This window comes from Galeopterus variegatus, unplaced genomic scaffold (genome assembly GCF_000696425.1).
Source record: "Galeopterus variegatus unplaced genomic scaffold, G_variegatus-3.0.2 Scaffold85, whole genome shotgun sequence".
Classification (NCBI taxonomy): Eukaryota; Metazoa; Chordata; class Mammalia; order Dermoptera; family Cynocephalidae; genus Galeopterus; species Galeopterus variegatus.
The window spans coordinates 752,347-770,981 of NW_007726196.1; the positions used below are offsets into that span (position 1 = coordinate 752,347).

The window sequence follows — 18,635 nt, forward strand, 5'->3', positions numbered from 1 at the left end:
GGGGGGAGGGGCTGGGAGAAGCCATCAAAAAGCATGTCCCCAATTGGACATTACTGATTATGAAAGCAAAAGGGTAAGAACTGTAATGGGAATTGGATCAATAGAAAAGTTTAATTAGTAATTTAGGTCAAGCTAAACATAGTACACTAGAGGAAATATTGCATAAACATGTTTTTAAAGTATGTGTGTATGTTTTTTACACATACAAGTTAATTTTTTAGAAGTATGTTCAAAACGTTAAGTGGTAAATATCAACATTTCTAACACAGACAGAGAAGACCCCTGACTTTCAAGCGGGATGCTGCTTCCTGCCTGCTAATGAAAGCCAGAGTTCCTAGCTCGTCAGCTTGTCTGAGCATGAAATCGTTGGCTCCTCCCCAACATGGGGATGAAAATTTTTACCCACTCCATGGAGTTTAAGAAAGTGAATTTCACAGGGCAAATGGTTTCCCCAAAGAGCTTTAACTGAAGGAATGTGCATGATCTAGAGCTCCACATCCTTTCTACTGGGAAAGCAAACTGCTCTGGACTTTAGCCTCAGTGCATCCTCTTGGGCCAGAAATGAGAAGGGCAGTTGCAGGGACCTACCCTGGACCCTGGTCTAGGAACAAGCATACTCAGCAAGTGGCCAGATTCTGGCAGACCCCACAAGGATGCTGGCAAATGTGTAAAAGATGATGTGAGAGGAGGAAAAGGACAATAGGAAAAGCAGACAGCAAGGCAAGTTAGGTGTGGCTTTGGGATCCTCTGGCTGCAGCTGCTCTGGCATTTGGAGAAAGGATCGCTCTTGAAGTTTGTTTACTCTCACACCTATTGCTTTGCAGCACTCTGAAATGACATCATAAGTATTTACAACAAAGGGAAGTGAAAATCAAGGATGTAACTAGAGCAGTAGGAGAATCTTATACTTGGTAGTGCAAGCTGCCAAAATATCACTCTAATTGCTTTCTAGAGCCTGCTGTGATATTTCTGGGAAGAGTCTATTTAGCTACTTCTATAGCACTGGAGTCACCTTGGCCTCTTTTTCCTTCCTAGGTCAGGCATTCACCCAAAAGCCATTGGCTTAGGGAAATTACTGGTCATGTGGCTCTCTCTCTCTCTCTCTCCTCTTTTTTGGAGGATAAGCTCACAGCAAGACAAAAGAGGAAAAAGCCTGAAATGAAATACCTCAAGACTCATGCCCCACAGAAAACAGAGAATTCATGTTCTAAGCCAGTGAATTCAGGAACACCTTACTGTCTCCCAGTTTGTTAGAATGAGTTCAGTCAATATGGAAGACATTGACAGTTCAAAGACTTCAGTTTCTCTAAATAGCAAGGTGGGAAACGTTCCCAAAATAGTTCAAACATATTTAGACTTAATTTCCTGTAGGATCAAAATTAAAATATGCCAAGGAAGAAAAAAATAAAGAGTAATAGTTTGGGAATTAAAAATAAGAATACATATGTCTCTTCTATCATTTACTGTTCCCTGTGAAGGGATCCATGTAATAAATTACTCTTATAATTAGTAGTAGATTAAAGATTTTTCCTTTCTAAAGGAAATCATATTTAGCAAGATATAGTCTCCTAGGTTTGCCTCAGTTGCCAAGAAACTCAAAGGTAAATTTAAAAGGTAAATTTTAGTGAACAAATTAGAAAAAGCTTTAGAAATTACTTCTTAGTTGCTGAATTTGACTTTAATCTTGTATTTTTATTTTAATTCTCCTATTGTGTGTATCTAATTGTAAACTACCTCAGATGTTTTTGAAAGAAGAAAGCATGTAAGTAAACAAGCAAAAAGCAACTATCAAGGATTAGTTCCAAATAGTAAAAGCAGATAATCATTCTACTAATGTGTTACTATGATGATAAACAGCACACAGAAAAAAAAAATAATTCTAAAATATGAAGGGCTTCTCTACTAGGTTTCCTTCTTGAAAATGCTTGCCTCATACCAGATTAACCACTGGCCCAGGGCTAACTTTTAACTGTAGGTTTATTATCTCAAATACACAAGATAAGCCATTTGGACTCAAAGTAAAACTATAGGAATGTTTTCCGCTTGCCCCACCAAAATATAGTATAATTTTACAGATTGCATCTAACCGTGCTAAACTTATGTTATCTACTGTTGCATAACAAACTACCCAAAACTTAGTGATCAAAAACAGCCATAATGTATTTGCTCATGATTCTGTGGATTAGGAATTTGGGTTGACTCATCTGGATGGTTCTGTTCCCTTTGAAGTTAGCTGGATCTTTCCTCAGCTGCATTCAGCTGGTGGCTGGGCTGGGCTGGAAAGTCCAGGAAGGCTTTGCTCACATCTGGTGTCTCAATGCTTCTTTACCAGCCTCTTTCTCTCTCCATGTAGCTTGAGCTTCTTCACAGCATCATGGTTTTAAGATAGCCATACTTCTTAGATGGCTGCTGGCTTCTAAGAGGAAGTGCTTCAAGAGAGCAGGTGGAAGGTGTGCAAAGCCCAGGCTTAGAATTTGTATGGTGTCAGTTCTGCCACATTTTATTCATCAAAAAAAGTCACAGGGCCAGCCTAGATTCAAGGGGAGAAGGAATAAATTCTACCTCTCAATAGGGACAGTGACAAAGGGAAACTATGTGAATGTTTCTATTTGTTCCACTATAAAAGCATAATTTTCCAAATTGTATCCAACTGTACTGAATTTATCCATTACCTTTGTCAACCAGTGACCACTGGGGTGAGATTTAATAACAAAGAGGGTTTATTTGAGAACTCTTTAGGACTGCAGCCTGGGAGACACAGGTTCAAGAAGACTCAGATGTGCTTTGGAGGACAAAAGAGAAGTCAGTAGCCTTTAGTGGAAAAATCTCAAAAAGGAGGGGGCAGTTACAAAAGTTTTGATTGGTGCTAGCATATATTAAACAGCCTTGTCCGTAAGGGATTGGTTGTAACAGTTCTTTAAGGTGGGCTTTAGTCAGGAAACTTTTCGTTTATCAGGAAGTAGCTGCAAATAATAATCAGCAGATTCATGGCAGTTGGTCATCTAGGAAGTCGCAACTTTCACCATCCAACTAAGTGCAAAGTTTCAGGGTGTTCTCAGCTAAGATGTGCCTGCAGCTCAAGCTGAGGCAGCATTTTAGGTGCCTTGAGCAGACTGACTTCATTTTCCCTGTCACCTTTTTTTTTTAAATTTTAAAAAATTTTATTAGCATATTCATTATTACAAATCATACTTATTCTCTATGCCCCTTATCCAATCTCTCCCCTCCCCCTCCCTCTCCCTCCTCCCATCTTTTCCCCTCCCCCTCCCTCCTCTAATAACCATAGATTCATTCTCTCCATCTGATAGATTAACTGCTCCTCTGTTGGTTTGTTGCCTAGATGATCTGTCCATACTGAGACAGGTGTGATCAACTCCTGCCCTATTATCGTAAAGTAGATGCTTCTTCTATTACTCTGGAGTGTGCTTTGTGGAGACAGAAGACCTCTTTCTTTCTTTCTTTTTTTTTTTTTTTCTTTTTTTTGGTCTCTGCTGGTGCCTCTTGTGTCAGTGCAGTTGAGAGTCTCGTGTGCCATCCACACGGTGGCTGTGACTGCTGCTATATAGACTAGCCACTTTTGCAGCTGTCATGGCAATTGGGGTGGCTATGGCGGACTACCTGTGTGAAAATTGTGTTTTTGTTGTGCTCTTTACCTGGTTGCGGCTGGATTCAGCTTCCCCCGGCTTCATGTGTCAGGAGTGGTGTTAGCAGCATGCCTCGTTGCAGTTGGGTTCGGCTTCCCTCGGCTCTATACTTCAGGGCCCCCGGGGGCACCAGGGCTGCCCCATCACCTTTTTAAAATCAAAATATTTTTAGCTACACCCAAAAAATAGAAGAAATACCCAAACCCATGCAGGAGGAAGATATTAAGGACTCCTAATATGGGATCAGACCAATCCTATTGGACTCTTAACTACATTACTTCCTAGCTTGGTAACATTGGATAAGGTATTTAATATTCTAAGCCTATTGGCTTAGCTGTAAAATGGGCTTAATAGTAACACCTACCTCACAGAACTGTTGTGAGGATTAAATAACATAGTGCATGTATGGTATTTAGCTCCAGGGCCTGGTATGTACAAAGCACTGAAAACATGTTAGATATTATCAAGACAGACCTTAAAATTATGACCTACCTTTATAACCTACCCTTCTAAACTTTTTGTTATGGTATAAGTTGTGATTTTACTCATGAGTCTGCCTGTAGACATGCTGCTATGAAGTCTCTTTGCTTTTTTTTTTTTTTTTTGGCAGCTGGCCAGTACAGGGATCCGAACCCTTGACCTTGGTGGTATCAGCACCATGCTCTCCGAAGTGAGTCATCAGCCAGCTCTGCTTTTGGATTTTATTGAAGGTCATTTCTCAAAAGCCCGTTGCATGGTCAGCAGGTTCACACTTTTTTTTTTTTTTTAATCTGTATATTAGGTTCACACTTTTATTGAGTTCTTTAGTTGTTTCCATATGTTTAGGAACTAGCGAACATAATTAATTTATCTTCTATAGATAGTTGTCCCTAGGGTAACTGCAATGCTCTGGCTTCAGTGCTGAAATGGTATTTCATTTGCACAGGATCTCATCATATCAAATAACTCCAAATTAGTCTGCTTTTTTAGTTACATATGCAAAATGCACTGAGGGAGGAAGAGATACCCAAATACTTATGTCCAACATATAATCAGTTATTGATGAGTTTCTACCTAATTTAATGAATTTAATATGAAATTTTGTGTTCTAATCTGCCTTGCATTGCCAAGTCAAGTGAAATCCATTTGAAATTCAAAACTGTAATCCATCAACACTCTGAAATGATCTTTAAAATCCTTTTATTGCTTCTCATTCACTAAAATATTTCTCATTAAAGCCTCAAAAATTTGTATTGGAAGGCCTTCATCTCTCTGTTCTCTTTAACTCTAAGATCATGCTCTTTTGTTTTGCATTTCTTTTGTTGTGTGGGCACTTACCCATCCTCAACTTGACTTTCCCTTTCTCAGCATGCCTCCCCGTGGACCACTCCTCCCAGGAAAGCTGAGTGGTGGCTTCTGTGGCTTAGTGCTTTTCAGGTTCTTCTACTGCTGGGCGATTTCCTCGTTTCCTTTCAAGTTCTTCCTGCTGCAACTATGGGCATGGCTCGAGCTCAATTCTTGGCTAACAAGCGTGTCACCATCTTTTTCTCTCTTCTCCCTCTTACCCTGGTTCTCCATCTTTTTCACTGTCCTATCTACTCTCCTTCCTCTCCCTTCCCATCACTTTCCCCAATACTCAAGTTCATTCATTCCCCTGCTTTAAACATAATCTATGTATCTTCCATAAATTTATCAGTTCTCTGAGTGCCAGACCCATATTCCCAGTTGTCTACTTCCCCATTGAAACGTCTCACAGACACCTTGAATTAATTATGTTCAAAATTGAACTCTTGATTTTCCTTCCTATCTAATTTTGTTCTTTCCCCAGTTTTCCGCATTTCAGTGAATGAAACTGCAATCTACTAATTTGTTAGAGTGAGAAATCTAGAAATTACTTCTTCTTCCTTTTCTTCCAACATCAATGCAATTCATCAGCACATTCTATTGAGTTTACTTCTAAAACATTTTGGGTATGTGTGCACCAGTGTTACAAAATGTAGCTTTAATAAAACGAAATGCCAGCAACTTCAGAAAAGAATTGGGGGTGGGGTTGGGGGGGAGTTATTTAGGAAAAAATAGCCACTATCTTTTTCCTAATTTTCAACACACACAATGTAAACATATACAGCTGCTGTAACATTTTACACAATTCCTATATACTGGAGCAATAACAAGATCTAAATACAATTTTATTTTTAAACACTGGGTCAAGGATTTACACAAAAATGCCATCGTACTTTTCCCCCTAAGTTTCTAAAAGATCATGTACTTTCCCTCAGCATCCAGCAGCCAACCAGGAATTTTTAGGAAACTTTTGTGCATGAACTTAATTTCTAATCCCTGGCTCTTTGGGCTCAGTGACAAAAGATCAAAACCACCAAAAATGAGTGTTCACTTGAAGTCACACGAGAGACCCTGGCTCAGTTAGTCTCATAGGAGGAAAGCAGTGCTGCATCAACTGGCTCCATGCAGGAGGGGCACATGAAGGATCTCACCAACCAGTCATCTGTAGCATCCAGGTGACTGATGTGCATGCATGGCAGAAATCCAACTGAGTCCCCATAAACAAAATCCATCATGCACATCACACACTCCCAGACCTTTTTTTCTGATCCATCTCTTCCAGGGTCGTAAACTCCTTTAAGCAGATGCTGTATAAGGCCTATTCTTTGAGCTATCCTAATTTGTTCCTCTTCAGTCAGCTGAGTTGCTAGCTGAGTCTGGCTAGGTATTGGATGATAGACTAGAACTGGAACTTGTTCCTGATATAGAGATGGCAGCTCCTGAACTGGCTTGGTCTCCTTGCCAAAGCTACCCCAGTTAGACTGAGACTCATGAAGCAGGGAGATGTCATCTGAGGGGAGGACTTTGAGGCAGTTCCCCATCTTCTGGGGCTAGGGTGTGTGATCTGTGCACTGTTCTGACAGCCTTCCCCAAAACATTTCTTTAAAAATTTTTAAATTTTTGGGCCAGCCCGTGGCTCACTCGGGAGAGTGCGGTGCTGATAACACCAAGGCCCTGGGTTCGGATCCCACATAGGGATGGCCGGTTCGCTCACTGGCTGAGCATGGTGCTGACAACACCAAGTCAAGGGTTAAGATCCCCTTACCGGTCATCTTTAAAAAAAAAAAAAAAAAAAATTTAAATTTTGATTTAATTTAATTTAATTTATTCGTGTATAAATTTTATCATTAAAATGTAAACATTTTTGTGGCCCTTTACCAATTCCAAGACATTTTTTTAAAAAATTCTCCTCTCTTTATCTCCAGGGCCCATGCCTTGCTGCAAGCCACCGCCTTCTCTCGCCTGAACTTGTAATAGTTTCTGTGCTCATCTCTATCCATCCACTCTTCTCCTGCCTTTCCCCTCCTTAGCTTTCCCATAAAAGAAATCACAGCACTTCAGACAAATTAGCAACTTTCCCATAGTAGTGAGGTTTTCCTGAAGAAACAAGGCATTGGGAGAGGAAGGTATTTCCTTACAGTCACAGAGAGAAGTGGCAAACATGATATTAGAAGCCAGGTTCCTCCTCTTGTGGCTATTAACTCTCTTATTTTCTCAGATATCTACTGTTTTTCTTTTCTTTCTTCTTCTTGATTTACCTTTTTTTTTTAATTAAAGAGGCATTTTATTTTGTGAAGAATTAAGGTACTTGGAGCCTCTTGAGAATAGCATCAGCTAATACGCTTTAGTTTAAATTACATTATTCATCCCCACCTACCTCGGGGCAAAAAAAAACTCACAGAGACTGCCAAAGCTACCAGAGGCTCCCAAACCCTGTCAGAAGGAAATGGCCTGATTCTTTCTTTGAAACTGGAATAAACAGACATATTCAAACATTGAGTATTTCCATATTGAGAATCTTTTCTTTTCTTTTCTTTTTTTAAGTGTTTTACTAAACCACAGTATAATAATGATGCTAGGAACCATAATATTTATGGCTTTTAGTGGTATGTCAAGCAACCATTTGCGTAGTTTTCAAGGTCCCACGTAGACTGGACACAACCAGCATGCGTGGCCTTATCCCCTCCAGTCCTCGACCTTACTCTCCAGCTCTGTTACCTTAGGAATATGCTGGTCCTCCATCTCTTCATCCTCAGTGTTCTTTGACCCGAGGGGGTCTCCTTTCGCTCACACCCCCACCCTTACCCCACCCTTAGCTGAATTCCACATATCTTTCCAGAGCCAGCTATGGTTGTATGTGATCCGGGACGCTTACCCAGCTACTCTGAACTGCACAGATTGCTCTCTTTAAATGTCTCTTCAACTCTTAGGAAATACTGATTTGTAGTAATAACTACCCTTTATTGATTGGTTATAATGTACTAACACAAGTAGCATTTCCATAGCACTTAATTTACAAAATATTCAGTGATGATCTCTCCCTTTGACGTACAACTCAAGAATGCGGGTGTCCTTAGCCTTGCTTTACCAGCAAGGATACTAGGCGCTAGAAAGCTTAAGAAACTCCCCACACAGATGAGAAAACTCACGTCCACTGATGACGTTTAAGATTCCCTTCCCATTACACCAGGTCACTTCTCTGGCAACCGTCACGGTTTTTCACTGGGCATTCTGTGCTACCCATCTGTCATCTTAGGAACTTGAGAAAACTGAAGTGGAGTTCTCATTCTCGTGCTTGCATTGTCAGATTCTTCAGTCTAGGAGTCGAAGTGGGTTCACTTTGTCAATTCTACCTTCTAGATAGCTTTTGGTTTCCACTCCCATTCCTTACTGACAGTCCACACTGCCCTTTCCCAAGCCCAGGCCACTTTTATCCTTTCCTGGAGAACTGCCACCACCTCCTACCTGGCATCTTGCTGCTAGTCTTGCCCCATCGAATCCTCCACACTACAGTCTAGAAGGGGTTTTCTAAGACCCAAGCTGGAGCTTGATATCTCTGTGCTTAAAACATTTCAGTGGTTTGGCTGGCCTGTTAGCTCAGTTGGCTAGAGCACCGTGTTGTTAACACCAAGGTCAAGGGTTCAGATTCCCATACGGGCCAGCTGCCAAAAAAAAAAAAAAAAACTTTCAGTGGTTCATCATGAATCTCAAAACAATTCCTAATTCCTAAGCGTGGCATATAGAGCTTTCCAAGATGGGGCCCCCACCTGTCTTGCCCTCATCTTTCTCACTTTCTCCTCCTCTCCTTCCTTATCCATTGAACCCCATTCTCTGAGCATGCACCATCCTACCACCTGCCCGGGAGTTCTTAACCCAGGGCCCACAGACCCCTTGGGGGCAGGGGGATGTCTATGGTTTGAATTCAGAACTTGGATGGGAAAAAAATTACATATTTATTTTCACCAATCTTCAGCTAAAATCTAGTACCTCCTCCAATTATAAATGTAGCCAACAAACCAAAATAGTATTACTAGGACCTGTGATTTTTGTCATTGATAGAAATCACAGATATTTTTATATCACATGACAGTTGTTGCAGATACCAAAATACATCATTTATGCTCATCATTACTGAGAAATTTACAGTAGTTACTAGCTTTCCTCTAGACCTTGTTATCTAATACGTTATGTTTTATTTTTGTTTTTTTTTTTCATCATTATCTAATATAATTAATAAAGAATCATATGTAGCAGTAAGAGGCTTTTTGAAAATATTTTGTTAAATGTAGTTTATTATTTATTTTTTTGGTGGCTGGTGAGTACAGGAATCAAACCCTAGTGTTACCAGCACCATGCTCTAACCAACCAAGCTAACCAGCCAGCCCTATAGTTTAATGCAATTGATTGCCTTTGTAATCCTATGTATTTTACTTTACTCACTAAAAACATACTTTAGGAAGGGACCCACAGGCTTTACCAGACTGTAAGAAGGGTTCAACTTACAAAAAAATCAAGAGCCCCTGTAGTCACTCCCCTTCCTTAAGAATGTTCTTCTGACCTTGATCTCCACACCTTTGACCTGGCCAATGCCCACTCACCTCTCAGGGTTTGACTTAAATGTATGCCCTTCAAAGTCCCGATCCTTGATCTTCCAAGACTGAGAGGTACTCACGTGCATTTCTTTAGCAGTGAAATTTCCTCAGTTATGACACTTATTTCACCATAGTACAGTTACCTTTCACTCAGTTGACTCTAGCAGAGACACAAGCTCCTTGAGGCCAACCCCGTGGCTTTATCTCTGTCATAGCCACAGTGCCCAATGTATAGTGACTGCTCAGTAACCTTCTGCTCAGTATTGACTGGTTCTCAATCCATTGTAGCACTGTGACCTGTCCTGAGCCATCCATTCATTCGTACAAATATTTATTGAGAGCCATTTCAATAAATGACTCAGAGAATCATACAGACAGAAATACCTGCCTTAGATGCTTATGTTCTCAAGAAATGAGTTAGTCAATAAACAAAAATTTAAAAGTAAAACACTCCAGCCACAAAAGGAAAAATACTGTATGATTCCACTTACATGAGGAACTTAAGGTAGTCAAATTCATAAGCAGAAAGTAGAATGGTTGTTGACAGAAGCTGGGGGGGAGGAGGGGTGAGGAGTTACTGTTTAATGGGTGTGGAGTTTCGATATGGGAAGATGAAAAAGTTCTGGAGATGGATGGTGGTGATGGTTGCACAATGATGTGAATGTATTGAATGACATTGAGCTGCACACTTAAAAATGGTTAAAATAGTAAATTTTATGTAATGTATATTTCATCACAGTAAAAAAATTAAAGCAAAGTATATTAGATGGGAAATGTGCTGGCCAAAAATAAAAACAGGAAGGAGATACAGGGGGACTGAGGGCTCAGAGCCCAGGATGGGCTTTACTGTTACAGGATTTCTCACCTGATGTTTTGCTCAGAATCTCACGACCACATGTTTGGAATATCTGAGTATTCCATCTGATTATCATTGAGTACAAAAGTGGGGCTTTTGTAATGTGTGTTGCTAAATTGCTGAGAACCAGATGCCTTTCATTCCCTCCAGCACCTCCTGGATATACACGAGTGAAATCCTCAAGAAGAATAATGGGATCTCAGATTGTTACTTGGACATTTATCTTTCCCTGTCCTCATTTTAGTTTGACATAAGCACTTTTCTGCTGTGCGTCATCAAAGAATTACGAGGCCATTTGAGGAGGTGAAAATGACTAGTTTTTGAAAATCAGATAATTATATCTGATTTATGTTTTCATTGTCTCCATAAATCACTTTAATATCTATGCTTCCTTGAGTTTGGCTTTATATTATGTATTTACTTTTTCTTGACTCACGAGAGATAATCAGTATAGATTCCAAGTTTAATTGTAATCTTTTAGTAAGAGGTCTGACTTCTGTTCTTTTTTTTTTTTTTTTTTTTTTGGCCGCTGGCCCGTATGGGGTTTTTTTTTTTTTTTTTTTTTTTTTTTTTTGGCAGCTGGCCAGTATGGGATCTTTTTCTTTTCTTTTCTTTTTTTTTTTTTTGAGACCGGCCGCACCGCGCTCAGCCAGTGAGCGCTCCGGCCATCCCTATATAGGATCCGAACCCGCGGTGGGAACGCTGCTGCGCTCCCAGCACCGCACTCTCCCGAGTGCACCACGGGCTCAGCCCAGTATGGGATCTTTTTGACATTTACGTATAAGTTTTATTAAAGTAAATATTATTAAATCTTGAGGTTTAAAGGTTTGATATCAAAGTTTGATCTAAGCAATATCAAAATAAGTAGTTGTAAAGTAAAACTTTTATCAAGTCAAAGCAGTTTTTGCTTTACAAGGTCAATCATATAGCCTAACTGTTTGTTTGCTTATTTGTTTTAGTAGTAGTTTGACCAATAAATAAACACAGATCTTCTAATCCTCTTGTTTGCCTCTAACCCAAAGATTTCACTATTTAGGGGCACTGTGACCACCAAAGCCTCGTGAACTATTACGTCTGATACTCCTTTACAATGTTATCTTAGTTAATTGTTTAAGATTATTTTAAATGTACACATCTTTTGCAATGTAAGAGTGAGACTGGTACAGTTTATTAGAAACTGGCAAATTACAAGCCACTTTACATTATTTAGATCCTAAAGTGTAGATTGCCAGAGCTTAAGGCTTCAGAAACTAAGAATATTCCCTCCTCCTTCTCATCTTTTTCTGTGGCACTAAAAAACATGGAGTTTCTTTCACTCAAAAACATGTGATACATGACCTAGAGACTAACCTTCTGTGGCTGTGGCCATCATGCTGCCATTTAATTTCCCTCTTCTGGTATTTTTTTATTCTGTCAATGGGAACCTTTTGACATTTTGATCATTGTGAAGATGTATTGCTACCATTCTTTTAAAAATGGAAATATTTAAGTGACTGCTAAATTAGAACACTTGCCTGAGTAAGTGACCAGCTTAAGTGTTTTAAGGTCAGTTATGTCTAGAGCCAAAAACTTTTTACGGACAGACACTCAGAGGGAAAAAAACAAAAACAAAAACAAAACTTTTTACAGCCATTTATTTCCAATTCAAATGCATTTTGGATTCTTTTCATCTTTTCCTCCCACTTTTCTATATTTGCTTAACTTGATGTTTGTAAAATGATTCCTTCTCCTAGAACATGTAACTTATTCCTGGGCTTCGTTTTCGTAACAAAATCCATTTGTGCAGAGTAATGAACTCTTTTAGGTTTCATTAAAGGAACTTCTCTGGGTCTTAGTTTCCTCATCTGTAAAATGGATCTCACTTTCCTTGTCCGTAAAATGGCAAAAGTTGATCTCACTTCTAAAAGTTTACGATTTCTGTGAAATGATTTGCTCTCTTGCTGTAATGTGCAACTAATGCAAACACCCACCACTCCCATACAGTACAAGACCTGATTAATTCTCATCTGGACTCCTTCAAAGGGCTCTCAACGGGGATCTCCATCACTTACCTGTCCACACTCCAAATCATCTCACACGTGGCTGAACTGAAAATCAATACTGAATTCACAGTCATAGGTGTGGACCTGGTTTCTTCCAGAATTCATTACAAACTCTTAGTCTGGTTCCCAAAGCCCTCAAGCCATGGGTCCTCAATTGATCTTTCTCATCTTCTCATCTTCTTCCCTACATGTCCCTGCAATTACTTATTTGTTCATTTAAATATATTTTTTGAGGACTGACTATGTGCTGAGCACTCTGCTAGGCGTTCGAAGCAATGATGAGCCAAACCAGATAAGTCCCAGGCAGGGTATTACACATGTAAAAGCCCGGGTGGCAAGAGTTGAAAATAGGTTGAGAATCCCTTATAAGAAATGCTTGAGTCCAAAAGTGTTTCAGATGTTGGATTTTCAGATTAGGGATGCTCAACCTGTAGCTTACGAGAGAAGGCATATAGACCTGCGTGGCTCAAGCAGAGAGGGTGAAAATAGGGAATAAGTTTGGACAGCAAAGTAGAAAGTAAACTAGATAGGACCTCAGAGACCCCTTAAGGAGCCCCATCATTACTTGCAGCAAAACGTGAAGCTCCGTTGATGGAACAGAGCTGCAATGCCCTGCCGCCTTCCTACCCCGGGTTGTCGCTTCCATGGGTCCTTCAGCCTGAACTCCACTCTTCATTCTCTCCATCTCGGCCTGGTCAATTCGTAACCATTATTCAGAACACCAACTTCAAATGCCGTCTCTTTTACGGAAAGTGTCCTCCTTTCCCTAAACCAAATGGACCTTGTCTTGCAGCCATCGATGTCCTTATCTCACCTACATCTTGTCTACATGCTAGGGGTATAGAGTCTAGTATGGTAGCCACCAGCTACATGTGGCTATTGAGCACCTAAAATGTGGCTGGTCTGAATTGAGATGTCCTTTTTATTTTTCTTTTTAAACTTACCACTACACTAAAGAGGAGAGATGTGCTTTAAGTGTAAGGTATGTACTAGGGTTTAAAGGCTCATTATGAAAAAAATGAATATAAAATATCTCACTAATAATTTTATACTGAGTATATTTTGGAATGATAACTTTGAGTTATATTGGGTTAAGTAAATTATATAATTCAGATTAATTTTATCTTCTATTTACTTTATTTTCTGTAGCCACTAGAACACTTAAAATTATACCTGTGTTCTGCTAGCCAGCCACCAAAAATAAATAAATAAATGAATAACTAAAATAAAATTACATCTGTGTTCACACTTTATTTCTTAGGGAGGGGTTATCTTTTTTTTCTATTTTCAGCTGGCAAGTAGCTAGCCCCACATTCTATTTCTATTGGACAGTACCCTTCTAGACTGAATACTTCCTGAATAGTGAAGGTTTATTCAATTATTCATCTGTTTATTCCCCCCAAGAAACACTAGCTTGTCCATAGTGAAGACTCAGTAAATATTATTTAAATTCAGTGCCATTTTCTGAAGACTTTTTAAAAAATACTTTGCAATTTTAGTACATTACCTACTTTCCATCTGAGCTGTGCAGCCAAAACTCCACAGTGAAAATAATGAGTCGGGGAGGGGACACGGATTTTCCCCAGGCCCTTAGGAAGGCTAACTGAAGGAAGCCTGTGGTTTGACTGTGCCCAACACAGTGAACCATGACTCCTCCTTCACACGGGGTTCTCTGTTTCCAAAACAAGCACTTTTACTGCTGTGTAGGGAGGGGGCATTTGGACAAGCGGATCCTTGTGGTTTCTCACTGTATCTGCGGAAAAAATCTGAGGTTAAGGTTTAAATTCAACTGACAATAAAAGAGCCTTTGTAGTTATTATGTGTGTTTTAACATCTGTTGCTATAGCTGTACTGACCCGGATTATTACTGAGTGTGGTTGATGAGTGATGGAATAAAATGTGGATTCCTGCTCATGGACATTTCCTAGTGTTGACTTGGTCTTCTTTAATGACAAGACCAAGACCAGGGAAAATTATAAAGAGTATAGAAAACATAACACAGAAAAAAAATGGTTAGAATATCAAGTATATCTAGTATGGGAAAAAAGTATTCAGGACTGCCCAACACCATATGTGTAATTCTGTGCATTGCTTTGTGTTGCCTGGCTTCTGGTTTAGAAATTCTCCATCATTGTGGTTCATGGAGCCTCCCCCATGAAGACCCTTCGCATGCATTCTCCCTTTTGCTAAGGGACCTTTGAGGATGAGCAAGCATATTTCCCATAATAAAATGATTGAAGACATCCCTTTGACAATTAGACAATCTAATTCTGAGAATCTTATGTTTTACATCTGGAAAAGATGTTTAGTTTTGGATGATTCTTTCCAGGCATATTTTCTACTACTCTCCGATGGGAGCTTCTGCTTCAACCAGACCTGTCTCCTCACTGTCCCTTGAAATGCCTGCTGCTCATCTTTGTTCATCTCTGCCTCCACCCTGCTGCTGACCAAGGGTGCCCTCTGAGTGTTTTTCAGTCAAACTCCCCTTCTTATACTGGCCCCTCTCATAGGGCAACAGCAGGCTGCCCTCATGCCAGGTGCCTAGTTTTGGTTCAATTGTGGCCAATGTGACAAAGTCACCTTATTAGTTTTTCCTCAGAAGGGGCAGACAGTGTGCCAGACATCTTGAGCTAACAAACTCCTCTCTAATACATTGAGTATTATACTTATGTGCCTGCCCTTTTTTTTTTATTCCTAAGCTCAAAGAATTTTTTGTTAGAAATAACTTGTTTCATTACGTTCAACACATTGTACATGATGGGGGCTTTGGTAAAAGTGTGTTTGTATATTTGTTGTTGAGATTCAGCGTATTCTGTGCAGAGGCAGCACGAGGCTGTGGACAGGACTCTCAAGGGAGTCAGACCTGGATTCCCCATCTTACTTTCTGTGTGACTTTAGGCAAGTCAAATGACTTCTCAGAGCCTCAGTGTCTTTCATCTATAAAATGGTGACGATGTTGACCTTGTAGGGTATTTTATGCAAAGGAGGTGATAACTGCACAGTGTCTGCAATAAAGTAGGCCTTTAGAGCTAGCTGGTGGCTTAGTTGGTTAGAGTTCAGCCTTGTAACACTGAGGTCATGGGTTTGGATCCCCATACTGGCCAATTGCCAAAAAAAACCTCCAAAAGACAAAGTAGGCCTTTAATAATAGAAAACTGCTTTCAATATATTGGGATATTGTTGTTGGAAATATTAGAAGAAATTTGACTTCATCTTTACTGAAATGAGAGTTCCTATTTTATTGAGTACTGAACATTGATGAATTTGGGGAGAAGTGTCAAACTCAGGCTCTGTAACCTCATATATTATATAATTCAGAAATTGATTACATTTTACATAGTCAGTGATTATATATGTCACCATATACCCAAGGAAAACAAACCAAAACAATCTCCTGATCATTTGGATTTTAGTATATGGATAGGCAACATGACAGTCTTATGGCATATCAGTGTAGCCTCTAATAATAAAGTACATTTGTATAAGCCTTTACAGTTTACAGAAAGTGTTTTCACAAACATTTTCTTACTTAATCCTCACAATAACTATGCTGTCCTGGAGGTAGCTGTCTGATGGTAATGATGATGATGATGATGATGATGATGATGATGATGATGATGATGATGGATAAGACAATACTAGTATCACCTCAATGAAGAGGAAGTTGTATATACAAGAAAACATGAGCCAAGGATGCCAGAGTTCTTCATTCTAATTCTCAATTTGGATGAAAGGAGGGAAGTAAGAAACCAATATTAATTAAGTGACTATTAACTGTCACGCATTTTATTTGAGCCTTGCAATAGCCCTGTCAATTAGATGGTGTTTCCATTTGGTAAATAAAGATGTCCAGGCTCAGAGAGTTTAGTAACATGACTAAGGTTACAACAAGTGTTCCAGCTAGAATTCAAATTCCACCCTGCCAAATTCCAGTCATCATGCTCTTTTTATTATAACCAGGTGCTCCCATTTTAACTTTGGCAAGTTATTTAATTTAATTTGCCTTCATTTTCCCCATCTATAATAAGGGTCTAAGCTGTCCATTGAGTCCTGTTAAGGACTGACCTTCTAGTCTGAGTCAGATGTTTTCTCTTGCAAACAACTTTTCAGCGTGTGTGACCTGAAGTCACTCCAAGAGACCTCTTGTCTTCATTTACCTTCCTTACCATCATATCTGTTGAGTAAACCCTTTGGGTTAGGTAAAGGAGATGGTATCCCTGTCTCAAGAAAATTACTTACAAAGTGGAGCAGTCTAACTTGGAAAGCAAACTCTTTAGCAACTCCTTCCTCTCACCCAATCCCAATTGATTGTTCTTAATATTTGTTTCCCAGCAAATTTCATTTCTATATCACTTTTTAAAAATACTGGCCTTTAGTACAAGTTAATTGTCTCTTATTTTAGAGACATCTCTATCTTCTAAGGATAGAGATGTTTTACATTTTTATGCCTATGCAAGCACCTAACAAATAATAGGCATCAAGAATATTTAAACATTTGGGCTGGCTAGTTATCTCACTTGGAAGAGCATGGTACTAACAGCACCAAGGTCAAGGGCTCGAATCTCCATACAGGCCAGACACCCAAAAAAAGAAAAATAGTTTGAGCATATATAGGCATGAATCAGCATTGATAACATAGCACAATATTTTAGATGAACCCTGATATGGAAATCTTGATATACATAATGGGGGAGAGGGGTATATCCACTAAGTATGGTATTTAAAGTACATGCACACACACACACACACACCCAACTGGATTTATTTCTGGGGAGTGTCTGAGGGGAAACTGAAACTAAGAGACTTGATTTGACTGTTACCTTTAAACTGATCTCCTTTGCACCAGCAGGTCCTGAGGTCAGGACACAATCAAATCAGTTAATCAGATTAGTAAACAGTCACTTTAGAAAGTCCTGACAACTCGGAGCCATGAGAAAGAAAGACAATTGTTTCAGTTGTGTGGAAAGAAAGGCTATCAAGGCTGCAAAAACCCCTCCTCGATTTGAGGGAGGAGACAGAGAGACAGTAAGAAGAAAAAGCAGGAACTGTGGAAAGCCTACTTCACTGGTTCTCAAAGCGTGGTCCCCAAATCAGCAGCATCAGCTTCACCTGGGAACTTGATAGAAGTACAAATCCTGACCCTACCCTAGACCTATGGAATCAGAAACTCGGGGGATGGGGTCTAGCAATCTATGTCTTAACAAGCTTTCCATGTGATTTGGATACAGGCTTCAGTTTGAGAACCATTGGCCTAGTGGAAATTGAGAGAACTGGGGGTGGCTTATGAGGTGGGAGAGGCCCTGTCAATAGCACTGCCCTTAGGACCAGGACAACAGTGGTTCTTGTGGACCCCGTTTATTTAATGCCTCCTCTTTTGGACTTGTCCACCACTGGGGACATCCACCTGCCTTGTACACTAGAGCGTAAGGAGCCCAGGGCCATGCCCACCAGAGCCCTGCTCCCACCGTAGACCATGCTACACCTGCAGTTTCCTACAGAAATGGATTCAAGCCGGCTTCTAGGGCCCATCCCCCTGAGGTTGACCATGCATGCTATTTGGGGGCAGGGTTGGGGTCACAGATTGGGCTCCTGGCAGTGGGGTGGGTTGGGTGGCCTGGTGGGGGCCTCCACTGGCACTCTTGGCTCTGTCTTAGATGCCAGGCAACCCAGGCACTGGTACCGACATCTATACAGGTGTCCAGGACAAATCACCTGCTCACAATTTTATCTAAGGCAACCTAGGTGGCCCAGTTCATATTAGCATTTGACCCGCTGAAAAGAAAAAAACTGTCATTTCTTCTTCTCAGAGATCGCCTAGTCCTTGAGAGGAAAGCAAGAAATTTTATGAAAATTGACTTTGATATACTTTAGGAAGAACAGTCAATATTTTTCTGCTTGCCTATTTATATGCTGTAATTTCAATTGGGCATTTGTTCACTATTCTAAGATACAATTTATTTAGCAGGTTATATATATATATATATGTAGGATTCTGAAAGAAGGTCTGAAAGCCTAGGTTAACTGGAAAATTAAGGTCAATTGAACTTAAATCTTAGGATAACCTATTAAGGTCAATTGAACTTAAATCTTAGGATAACCTCAAATTCCAAATGAATAAACTTTTCTTCTAGTCAAGAACTAAAATTATTTTTTAACAACATGACAGCTCTGAAAAATT

General features: G+C 39.8%; 1 protein-coding gene and 1 pseudogene across 1 annotated transcript in view; one reads left to right on the forward strand and one right to left on the reverse strand.

Moving 5' to 3' along the window:
- Positions 1-18,635, forward strand: part of SGK1 (serum/glucocorticoid regulated kinase 1) — a 113,320-nt gene that overhangs the window by 7,108 nt on the left and 87,577 nt on the right. The window lies entirely within an intron of this gene.
- LOC103596687 lies at positions 6,044-6,523 on the reverse strand (annotated as a pseudogene).